This window comes from Sus scrofa, chromosome 4, assembly GCF_054392235.1.
Source record: "Sus scrofa isolate SSC_HxYL_T2T_F1_AM1 chromosome 4, Sscrofa_HxYL_maternal_Yorkshire_Landrace_v2.0, whole genome shotgun sequence".
In the NCBI taxonomy this organism is placed as follows: Eukaryota; Metazoa; Chordata; class Mammalia; order Artiodactyla; family Suidae; genus Sus; species Sus scrofa.
The window spans coordinates 44,843,452-44,856,476 of NC_139386.1; the positions used below are offsets into that span (position 1 = coordinate 44,843,452).

Here is a 13,025-nt window from a genome sequence, read left to right on the forward strand (position 1 = left end):
CTTTCATTTATTTATTTTTTTAATGATTTTTATTTTTTCCATTATGGTTGGTTTACAGAGTTCTGTAAGTTTTCTACTGTACAGGAAAGTGACACAGTCACACACACACACACACACACACACACACACACACACACACACATTCTTTTTCTCACATTATCCTCCATCATGCTCCATCACAAGTGACTAGATATAGTTCCCAGTGTTATACAGCAAGATCTCATTACTTATCCATTCCAAATGCAATAGTTTGCACATGTTAACCCCAGATTCCCAGTCCAGCACACTCCCTCCCCCTTGCCCTTGGCAACCACAAGTCTGTTCTCCAAGTCACAGGGTGTCTTTCTATTCATTTAGATCTTTAATGTCTTTCAATGATATTTATAGTTTTCAATGTATAACTTAAATTCTTTGGTCAAATTTATTCTCAAGTATTTCATTACATTGATGAATTGTTTTTTTAGTAGTTAGTTCTATGTCTACAATGTTTTTTTTTTCTTTTTTTAGGGCATATGGAATTTCCCAGGCTAGGGGTTGAATTAGAGGTATAGCCGTCTGCCTACGCCACAAACACAACGTGGGATCTGAGCTGCATCAGCAACCTACACCACAGCTCGTGGCAACACCGGATCCCCAACCCACTGAGCAAGGCCAGGGATTGAACCCATATCCTCAGATATACTAGTTGGATTCATTTCCACTGCATCACAACAGGAACTCCTACAATAAACTTTTAATGGCATATTTAAGGTTAAGGTTTTATCATATTCTCAATACTTTTTGGTATGATTAGAGACACTTTAGGTTATGGCAAAATATGACTTTTCTTTGAGTCTGTTTCTTAGTTTGTAATTTCTGTTGTATAATTTTTATTAGATTCCACATATTAGTGATATCATGTGATATTTATTGTTCTCTGTCTGACTAACTTCACTTAGCATGATAACGTCTAGGTCCATCCATGTTGCTGCAAATTGCATTATTTCAGGCTTTTTCAAATGGCCACTATCCTAATATATCATGTCGTCTTTATCCAGTCTTCTGTTGATGGACATTTAGGTTGCTTCCTTGTCTTGGCTATTGTAAATAGTTCTGTAATGAATGTTAGAATGCAAGTATCTTTTCAAATTATGGTTTTCTCCAGTTATATGCCCAGGAGTGGGATTGCTGAATCATATGGTAGTTCTATTTTTGGTTTTTGAAGAACCTCCTCAATAGCGACTACACTAATTACATTCCCACCAACAGTGTAGCAAGGTTCCCTTTTCTCCATACCCTCTTCAACATTTATTATTCGTAGGCTTTTTGATGATGGTCATTCTGACTAGAGTGATGTGATACCTCATTGTCATTTTGATTTGCATTTCTCTAATAATTGCTGATGTTGAACATCTTTTATGTGCTTTTTGGCCATCTGTCTGTCTTCTTTGGAGAAATGTCTGTTTAGATTTTATGTCCATTTTAAATTTTATTTTAATTTTTTCTTTTTATAGCCACTCTTGTGTCATTGGAAGTTCCTGAGCTAGGGGTCAAATCAGCCACAGCTATAGGTCTATGCCACAGCTTGTGGCAATGCCAGATCCTTAACCCACCAAGCAGGCCAGGGATTGACCCCACATCCTTATGGACTCTATGTCAGGCTCTTAACCCACTGAGTCACAACAGGAACTCCCTCTGCTGACCATTTTTTTAATTGGGTTGTCTTTTTTTCTTGTGTGTGGTCTTCAAATGCATTTATCCTAAGATTCTTTCTGGAGAGGGAGACATGCAGACAGGGCTGTGGGCAGGCAGGCCTCCAGCTCCCCATACCTCAGGGGAATATCTCTGGGTGAAATGCTGCCTGTTGGCTGCACAGTCACTTCTTCAGGGGTATGTAGTTGAGCAGCTTCTTGATCAGGTCCACATGGGCTAGTAGTATGCAGTGGCAGCAGTAGCACTTCAGGCCCAGTGCATCCAGGGCATCCCCCTCTGTGTATCCAGCCTGTAGAGCCCCAGGTAGGCCTCCCACTTGTTGCTGAAGATCTTGCTGCACGTGAAACAGAGAACAGGGATGATCATGGCGGCCTGGGTTGTCTTTTTGATATAAAACTCTATGTGATGTTTGTATATTTTGGAGATAATCCCTTCTTGGTTATTTTAAAGAATTTTTTTTCCCATTCTGTGTGCTCGCTTTTTGTTTTGTTTGTGGTTTCCTTTGGTGTGCAAAACCTTTTAAGTTTAATTAGGTCCAATTTATTTATATTTGTTTTTATTTTCATTACACTAGGCGGTGGATCAAAGATATTGCTGTGATTTATGTCAAAGAGTGTTATGTCTATATTTTTCTATAGGAAACATAGCATCTGATCTTATATTTAAGTATTTAATACATTTTGAATTTATTTTTGTGTATAGTGTAAGAGAGTGTTCTAATTTCATTCTTTTACATGTAGCTATCCAGTTTTCTCAGCAAAAATTATTGAAGAGACTGTCTTTCTCCATTGTATGTTTTCCCCCTTTGTCTTAGATTAATTGACCATAGATATGTGGGTTTATCTCTATCCTGTTCCACTGATTTATACATCTATTTTTTGTGCCAGTACCATACCATTTGGATGATTGAAGCTTTGTAGTATAGTCTGAAGTCAGGGAGCCTGATTCCTCCAGCTCAATTTTTATCTCAAGATTGCTTTAGCCACTTGGGATATTTAGTTTTTCCATAAAAATTTAATTTAATTTAATTTAATTTAATTTAATTTTATGGATATGCCTAAAGCATATGGAAGGTACCAGGCTAGGGGCTGAATAGGAGCTATAGGCTGCTGGACTCTGCCGAAGCAACAGCAATGAGGATCTGAACCACATCTGCAACCTATGCTGCAACTTGCAGCCACCCTGGATTCTTAACCCACTGAGTGAGGCCAGAGCTTGAACCTGCATTCTTATGGATACTAGGTAGGTTATTAATTTCCTGAGCCAGAGTGGGATCTCCAATTAAATTTTAAATTTATTTATTCTAGTTTTGTAAAAAATGCCATTGGTAATTTAATAGAGATTGTACTAAATTTGTAGATTGCTTTTGGTAGTACCACATTTTGATGATATTGATTCTTCTAATCCAAGAATATGATATCTTTCCATTTGTTTATGTCATCTTTGATAACTTTCAGCAGCATCTTATAGTTTTCAGAGTGCATTTTGCCACCTTAGGTAGGATTTTTCCTAGGTATTTTATTCTTTTCGATGAGATGGTAAATGGGTTTCTTTCCTTATTTTCTCTTTGTGATCTTTTGTTGTTAATGTATAGATCCTTTGAATATCTGCGTTATTGTTTGTTAATTTCTTTTTTTTTCATTTCTAATTATATTTATTTGAACCCTTTCCTCTTTCTTCTTGATGAGGCTGATGAAAGGTTTGACAATTTTGTTGATTTTTTTCAAATAACCAGTTTTTAATTCCATTGATCTTTTGTATTGTTTTCTTTGTTTCTATTTCACTTATTTCTGCTCTGATCTTTATGGTTTCTTTCCTTCACCTAAGTTTGGATTTTGTTTGTTCTTCTTTCTCTAGTTGTTTTAGGTGTAAGGTTAAGTTGTTTATTTGAGATTTTTCTTGTTTCCTGAAGTAAGCTTGTATTGCTATAAACTTCCCTCTTAGAACTGCTTTTGCTGCATCCCATAGGTTTTGGATTGTTTTGTCTTTGTTGTCATTTGCTTCTAGGTCTTTTTAAATTTCCCTTTGATTTTTTTCAATAATATATTAGTTGTTAGTAGCATATTGTTTAGTCTCCATGTGATCCTGTTTTTTGCAGTTTTTTTTTTTTTTTTTGTAGTTGATTTTTAGTCTTACCACATTATGGTCAGAAAAGATGTTTGATACAATTTAAGTTTTCTTAAAATTACTGAGGCTTGATTTGTGGCCCAAATTTTGATCTATTCTGGAGAATGCTCTATGTATGCTTGAGAAGAATGTGTATTCTGCTGCTTTCCAATGAAATGTTGTATAAATGTCATATAAATATCAATTAAATCTATCTGGTCTAGTGTGTCATTTAAGCCTGTGTTCCCTTATTGACTTTCTATCTGGATTATCTGTCCATTTCTGTAAATAGGGTGTTAAAGTCCCCCACTATTATTGTGTTATTGTAAATTTCTCCTTTTATGGCTGTTAGCATTTGCCTTATATATTGAAGTGCTCCTATATTAAGTGCATATATATTTACAATTGGTATATCTTCTTGAATTGGTCCCCTGACCATTAGGTAGTGTCCTTTGTCTCTTGTAGTAGTCTTTAAAGTAAATTTTGTCTTACATGAGTATTGATACTTCAGCTTTGTTTTGATTTCTATTTGTATGGAATATCTTCTTCTATCCCTTCACCTTCTATGTGTCCTAGATCTGAAGTGGATCTCTTGTAGACAGACTTTATACTGGTCTTGTTTTTTATCCATTCAGCCAGTCTTTGTATTTGGTTGGAGAACTTAATTCATTTGTGTTCAAAGCAGTTATTGATATATATGTGCTCGTTGTCATTTTCTTAACTGTTTTGGGTTTGTTGATGTTGGACTTTTTTCTTCCCTTGCACATTTGTTCTCTTGTCTTGGGATTTGATGACTATCTTTGTGTTTTTTGTTTGTTTTGTTTTGTTTTCTGCTTTTTAGGGCCAAACCTGAGGCATATGGAGGTTCCCAGGCTAGGTGTCAAATCAGAGCTGTAGCTGCTGGTTTATGCCACAGCCACAGCAACACCAGATCCGAGCCATGTCTGCTACCCCACAACAATGCCGGATCCTTAACCCACTGAGTGAGGCCAAGGATTAAACCTGCGTCCTCATAGATACTAATCAGATTCGTTTCCACTGAGCCATGATGAGAACTCTGGTATTGTATTTGGATTGACTTTTCTTTCCTTCCTTCCTTAATTCCATCCTTCTTTCCTTCTTTATTTCTTTCTTTCAAATGTGTGTTATCTAGTGTCCTTTTTTGGTTAGTGGTGCCCCAACACAGCTGCAGAGAGCAATCATGAGAGCCACGTGGCAAAGGGAAGGCCTGCATTAGCAGCTGCTGATGTTGCCAGATACAGGGAGTAGTTTTGAGAGCCACCTAGTAACTGAAGGGGTTGCAGGAGCCACTGTCACATAGAAGCTTCTCCCACCATGACTCCCGAAGCTGATAGTTGGCAGCGTCCTACTGCCTGAGAGCATGTGTAGGGAACACGGCTTTACTGTTGGATCCTGCCCCTTCCTTCCAGCACCTCCAAACAATGGTGCCTGACCTCCCAGCCTATACAAGTTTCCTCAGCTTATGTCCTCAAATGTGAGAGCCCTAGTTTCTCTCGGCTGTTTTTATAGAGCCAATCCCAGTTTCTTTCCCATGTAGCTGGTCCCAATTCTCTCCCTCAGTGTAACTGCCAGAGCCCAAGGTTTAGTTCCCAAACCTTGCCCACATCAGTGGTCTGTCATCTTGGTTGGGAAGTGCAGGGTGGTCACAATGATTGTTTGAGCGGGATTGTTTCTGTTTTAGTTGCTTAAAACTGATTGTTGTGTTCTCCTCTGAGACTCTAAACTCCCTCCTTTGTCCCAGCTGACCTCCCTGTTTGGGGGGGCACTTCCCAGGTTTCAGGAACTTTTTTCTTTCCCAGCTCCCTCCTAAGGGTGCAGATCCTGAACTACTTCCTTTCTCACTTTTTCCCTCTTTTCCTATTTTTTTTTTTTTTTTTTTTGCTTTTGTCCTCCTTGGTTACGTGAAGATTTTCTTGCTCTATCAGAATCCCTTTGCTGTGTTCAGCAAATTTTTGTGTGATTAGTTTCACATATAGGTGTATTTTTGCTGTCTTTGTGGGAGTAGGTGAGCTTCATGTCCTGCTACTCTGCCATCTACATTCTAGAGCACCACCTCAGACCTACTAAATCAGAAACTCTGGAACTAGGGCCAAGCAATCTGAGTTTTAACAAGCCCTGATACATGTAAAAGTTTGCAAACCAGTGTGCAAGTCATCAGTTCTCTAGCCTATCCAAAATCATCTCAAAAACTGAAAAAAATAAAAATATTCCTGGTTTCCAATTTAGACATAATGAATCAGAATTTATGGGTCTGGGGCTTAATTAAGAGTGTGTATATTTATTTTTATTAAATTAAATTAATTTATTTATTTTCCCTTTTTGGCCACCCTGTGGCATATGGAGTTTTCAAGTCAGGGATCAGACCTGAGTTGCAGTTGTGACCTAAGCTGCAGCTGTGGCAATGTATTCTTAACCCACTGTGCTGGGTTGGGGATCAAACCTGTGTCCCGGAGCTTCCAAGACACAACTGATCCTATTGTGTCACAACAGGAACTCTGAATTTGTATTTTTAAAAAGCACCCTAGGTAATATGATGTGCAAGTTTGTGAGCCACTGCTCCAAATAATAGTATACTCTCATATGTAGAGGAGTTTATTGGAAGTTTTGAAGCTGGTGAAAAAATTAGTGAAATAGTTAGAATTTTAGGTGTCATATTTTAATCTTGGTAGCTCAAAAAAGACAAATGTATTAATACTTGGTTAATTGTTTAACTTCTTTCAGGGAAAAACAATTTCAAATCATTTTAAATATTGACAATATAATTAATTGTTAAAGAAGGTTTTCTCACTTACCTTAAAGCAGGTGTTGGTAAACTTTTTCTATGAAGGTCCAAGATTAAATACTTCAGTCTTTAAATTTATACATAGAAATAAAATTCAAGGCATTTCAAATATACCTCAAATAATTTTTTGTATGACTATGTCCTAGTTATTGCATGGGTCATACTTATAATAAAACTTTTTTTTGTGGTTTTTTTTGAAATTCAAATTTAACTGAGCTTCTTGTATTTTCATTTGCTAAATCTGGCAACCTTATCCATATGTTCTCTGACTCTGTTGCAACTACTCAACTTGGACACTGTGGTGTGAAAACAGTCATAGACTGTATGTAAACAAATGGGCATATATGTTTGTATTCCAATAAAACTTTATTTACAAAATATATCCAGTGCATAGCTAGGGTTCCTGACCATACTAATGAGCACACATGTTTTCAGGTGCCTTCTTTAGCCCATCTTTTCCGGATCCCACCTAACCAAAGTTAAATGTGTCTTATACAGTAATTCTTACTGAAGTTTTATAGTAAGTCATGAAATCAGATAGCATTCAACTTTGTTATTTATTTTTAAAATTATTTTGTTTATTATGTATCCTCTGCTTTTTCTTATAAATATTAGGATCAGCTTTTCAGAGTCTACAAAAGCCTTCTAGGTTATTGATTGGAGTTTCATTGAATCTATCAATTAGTTTGGGGAGAATTGACACATGTTTTCTTTTTTTTTAAGGGCCTCACCACCTCTTAAAATAATATCCTGGGCTAAGGGTCCAATCCAAGCTGCAGTTTCTGGCCTACATCAACAGCCACAGCAAAAGCTGCATCTGCCAACTATGCTGCAGCTTGCCACATTGCCAGATCCAAACCCACTGAATGAGACCAGAGATCCAACCTAAATCCTCATGACACTATGTTAGGTTCTTAAGCCTCTGAACCACAGCAGGAACTCTGACAATTTACGTCTTCAAAACATCGATCCTTCTAAGCCATGAACACATTTTTTTTTATTATTCTCTCCAATATTTTGTAGTTATAACATATAAATCTTATTAGATTTCACACGCAAATTTTGTTAGATTTATTTATAGTTTATTTTTGGATATTTTAAATAATACTTAAAAAAATCAATTTGTGATTTTTCAGTGCTTGAATATAGAAATACATCCGATATTTGTATATTGAACTTATATTCTTAGACCTTGCTAAACTTATTAAAGTCTTCTTTTTTTGTAAATTCTTAATATTTTCTACATATACAATCATGTCATCTGCCTATAGAAAAAGTTTTATTTATTTTTCCCTACCTACATGATTTTTAATTTTTTTTCTTCCCTGTTGTACTAATGATGATTTTCTATATGATCTTAAATGAGTGATCATAGCATAAAACATTTCATGTTTTATTTCTTATTAAATGAAAGGTGGGACAGAGGCTTTAAAATATAAAATTATGATATTCTTATTTTTCAATCATCAGAAAAAAATTAACAGTTTTTGTTTATTAGGCAATGCCTGAGGCATGCAGAAGTTCCTGGTCCAGAGATTGAACCCACGCCACAGCCGGGGTGACACAGTGGCATCACAACATTGACAAGGCACGATTATTAATCTTCTAGGACACCAGGGAACTACCAGTTTTTAAAAGGAAAAGAAGAGATTGTTCAGAGTTTTATACCAGCAGCATTTGACAACAGAAATAGGAGGAAAGGAAGGACCTTGGAGATTACTTTATCCAACTCTATTATATTACACAGACAAGGAATAGGTAGGTTCTCAGTTGAAATGACTGGCAAAGTTTGGTATAATAATCAGGTCTCTAGACTCTTTGCCTCATTCTCTTTTTCTTAAAAAATAATTTCTTGGAGTTCCCATTGTGGCGCAGAAGAAATGAATTTGATTAGGAACCATGAGGGTGCGTATTCAATCCCTGGCCTCTCACTCAGTGGGTTAAGGATCCTGTGTTGCTGTGAACTGTGGTGTCAGTTGCAGACACGGCTTGGATCCCAAGTTGCTATAGCTGTGTTTTAGGCCAGCAGCTACGGCTCCAGTTCAACCCCTAGCCTGGGAACCTCCATCTGCTGCAGGTGCAGTCCTAAAAGAGACAAAAATACAAAAAAAAAAAAGAGAGAGAGAGAGAGAAAATTTCTTAAGAAATGATGAAATCTCCACAGCTATTAACTTAAGTTTTAATTTTGGGTGTTCAGAGCTCACTCAGCTCAACTCACCACTTTAAACAACCAGCCAGTCCAGTTTTGTGCTTTGAGGAGTGGTCCTTTTTGTCTTGTCCTCTGCAGGAGCTGTTTAGAGATATGTACTGATGGTTAGGGACTCTTTCTTAACTGGTCTGGGCACTGGTACTTTTAACAACTCTCACGTGATTTTTTTTTTTTTTTTTGTGTGTGTGTGCCAATATTCTTGTTCCTAGGACTGTTTGGTGCTCAGAACCTTTAGGTGGTAATCTTCAAGTCAGATGTGATTCAGGTGTTTGGGATTTTAATAGACACCAGGCCCTTCTTAGGACAGTTTAACTATTCATTGTATATCGCCCTTGGCCTCCTGCCTCATGGACCTGCAAAGGTCTTACAGGGTAATTTCTGCTGCTGGGGAAACAGCCTTTCTGTGCATCGACTTTCAATGACCTTCCAGCCGTGATTCCCTCCCGGCCTTCACCTGCAGATGTCTGCCTGCCTGTTCTCACCGGCTGGCTCGCCAGAACCACTCATGCCATCTGTGCTGGGCTGTCTGGAACAAGAGGGTTTGAACAGAGGGTGGACTTTCCTGTGGAGTCAAAGGTCAGCCATGCTGCCCTAGCTGAGAGCAAAGATTTTCCAGCTAACTCTACTACACAACTTCTCACATTGCAGCAACTTCTCACACTGTGACTTAAAAGAAGTGTAGAATATATATGTGGAGCATATTTACATATATATGAAATAAAAAACAAAGTAGCATATTATTTGCATACCAGTGGAGGCATAAAAATCTTACTTAATGAAATAATTATAATATTTTACTCTCATTTCACTAACCACTTTATTGACTGCAATAAAAACTACTCCAGGACCAAAGATTTTAAAAGCTAACAAATTGAAACCACTTCTGATGTGGAGAAATCCCTTCTAATCTGAAGCATTCCTCCTGATTCTGTTTTCAAGATCTATAAACACCATATGTTGAATGGACAGTATTATAGTGTTTTGGCTTAAACTACGGTCTGTTTTTCTTTCTTTCTTTCTTTTTTTTAATCCCCCAGAGACTGACCTAATTGATTCAAAAGACAAAAGACCTAGGACATTACAAGAGAAACAGGAATCGAATACTAACAGTTCATGTGCATATGGAATTACTTAGTTTATCATCAAAAAATGTGCACTTCACACAGAGAATGGCCAAAGTGATTATTTTACCATCTGATTACTCAGTTAATGTAAAGAGTCTTGTGCTGCATTCCTAGCCTGGGAAGACATGCATAGATATATCAAAAGTTCTCTTACCTTGGCAAGATAGCAGTTACAATTGGACAAAAAACAAGTTTTCCTGCTGAGAAACTTGGGAATAAATTTACAGAAATCCAGTTTCACAAGATCATGGATTCTTTTTCTCTGGAAAAAAGTTTTATGGATTATGAACCTCAATAAGAGTAAAAGCTCTTTAGGAAATTTCTTCCTATCCAAATCTAGACACACATCACTTTCTGCACTCTCCCTTCTCTCCTGATTTGAGCCACCTCGATCCAACCTTACACATACACAGTCCTGCTTTTTCAGGATGTCCTTGGGTGATGAGTGAGGAAAACTAACATTTGTGTAAGATACTCACCACATTGATACAACTGAATCTGTGAGTGCAAGGACTTAATACGCCACAACTCAAAGAACTGTATCGTCAACCATATGTACTTTTTAAAAGAATAAACATTACTGACAGCAAGCATATGCTTTATTAAACTAATAACACACAGTCCAGCATTGTTTCTTCTCAGGGTTGGTACACCTAAATGTATCTTAAATTCTATCCACCGACAGACAATAGAGTTCTTAGCTATAACATTCAGTAAGATTCATCATCCAGTAAAATCACCTTTGTCAAGTGTCAAGCCACAGGTGACTGTTCACTAGCAATGGAGGCCACACCTGTTGAACCCATGAATAAAGATGAAAGTCTAAGACCTCTTAAACACAGACCAGACAAAGGAGAGTCTTTCATGATACTACTCAGGAAAATGCATGTGCCTTCAACCATCTGATTTCACAGCTTGTAGTGCAATGTACATCCCATTTTGGAGGTATTGCTAGACAGATGGGTCAGAATGCTAGCTTAATGTGCTCTCCTCCCCACTCCCCACCGCCAAAGCAAGCACACCTGCTTTCTCCTGGGAGCAAAGCAAATGAGTTTAGAATGGAAGAGAAATGAAATAAAGTAAGAATGTTTCTCCCTTCTTTTGCTGTGGGAGTTAGATAAGCAAAGAATTGAAAGTGAACAGTTTTTTGGCTCTAGGTACTTTTCAAGTAACATTTCTAGGAACTCTAATAATAACAGCTAATATTTTTGAGCATTTATCATGCATTAGGTCCTCTTCTAAATGCTTGAATTAACTAAAGTAATCTGCACAATGATGCTGCTACTATTTATTATACCCATATTCAGGAGAGGAAACTGATACTAAAAGAAGTTAAGATAATTTCACAGAAACTAAGTGATGGGTTTATGTTTAAAATTTAGACTAAGGCTGCAGTCTGTACTAGTAACCATTATTTTACAGGGATGTCTCTAAATAAGCACTTTACATACACTGTCTTATTAAATCACAACCATATTATGAGATTAGTACTATTGTTTTTCTATTTTACAGAGGCTTAGAGGGGTTAAAGAACTTATTTAGGAGAACACTCTGAAACTGGGGTCCAAACTTACACAGGTTGACACAGACAGCTCCCTTAACCTCCTTGTAACACACCCAAGGTTTCTGATCAACCAGAGCTAGCAAGGACCACCACCCTGTGGTCTTCTGCTTACCTCCTTCTTCTGCTCTTAGCATAACCATCTCCACCTCTGTCCTAGGAGGACCTCATGTAAGCACCATTGACTACACTGACTCCAGGGTCACTCATTTTCATTGGTCCTAGACTCCAGATAATGGCAGGCTACATTTTCAAATTACATAATCATTACACTTTAGGACTGATATTAAAACTGTGGACAGTATTTCTACATATATTTTCCCTTGTGACAGAAAAGACTTATGCAAAATAAATGCGTTTTCAAACATTAAAGTATACTTCAAAATAGAGCTTAAATACTTAGACCAGTTGATTTTAGAGGCTAGCTATCTTTTGTTAAATATACATTTGATATGAAGAAGCAAAATTTAAAATATATTTCCCTTGGAGTCTATAAAAATCACATAGCTTGCAATAGAACATCATAAATTTACTTAAGCCCTTTCAGATATTGAATTGAATATATCAAATATAAAATATGTACACATATCTTTAACCTGCACATGTTTATGGTAATTGGTCCCTGTGGAATTTCTCTTCTCATATAATGACTGTAAATGTTTTGAGAGACAGTGAGACAAGGAACATTCCTTTCAATATGTCCAAATGATAAAAGATAGACATCTTTTGTTTGATGAGAACTATGGTCAAAATAACCAAAAAGAAAGCACAGAGCAAAGTACAATTGAACAAAACCAGACCCTGCATCTCTTTGGCAGAGAGAGTCTAGATATAGCACAGATGGATCCAGAAAGAGGCCCAGCATCATTAGACTTTCAAAATTAGGGATGCAATCTTTGATAGGAGGTGGGGGAAAAAAAGCTTTCTTGGCTGTTGTCCACTTTGGAAGTCTTTATCAGAAACGAGAGGAGTTTCCTTTTGATAATAGCCTCTTGGATGGAGTTAATCCTTTAATTTTGGATTCTCTCTCTTCTCTCCTGCCAGCTACAATTTAAAACAACTCCCAGATTCCTAATGTCTCTGTAAATGCAACTGAAAACCCTGAATAGAGTGTGAACATTTCACTACTTTATAAAGTATTTTTACCATTTTTCAGTCTTGAAAACCCAAATTTGTACTTTTGTGTTTAGCTGAAAACATCAGAGAGGAATTTCTGTTTAGAAAATTTCAAGTTTGTGAAAGGGTCAGGGTGAGAGAAAGAGAATCCCTACTTTCATGGTTTCTAGTGATCTTGTGCAGAGTATAGAAGGACTCCAGCTGTTTGGGTGATAGCAGGAAGCACTGTCCTGAAAAAACAGAGGCACTTGACCCAAGAGGCATTTTGGAATAATGGAGAGTATTAAACAGAGAATCAAAATTATAGATTTTCACCCAAGCCTGCCATAAACTTTATTTACCTACCCTGGATCTCAGCTACTAAACTAGGTAAGCTTTGTGGATCTCTTCCAAAGTGTAAGCTATAAGTTTATT

General features: G+C 37.0%; 1 pseudogene; it reads right to left on the reverse strand.

Annotated features, from left to right (window-relative positions):
• Nucleotides 1–1,855: 1,855 nt before the first annotated feature.
• Nucleotides 1,856–2,058, reverse strand: LOC100154184 (DNA-directed RNA polymerases I, II, and III subunit RPABC5 pseudogene; annotated as a pseudogene).
• Between the last annotated feature and the right edge of the window lie 10,967 nt (nt 2,059–13,025).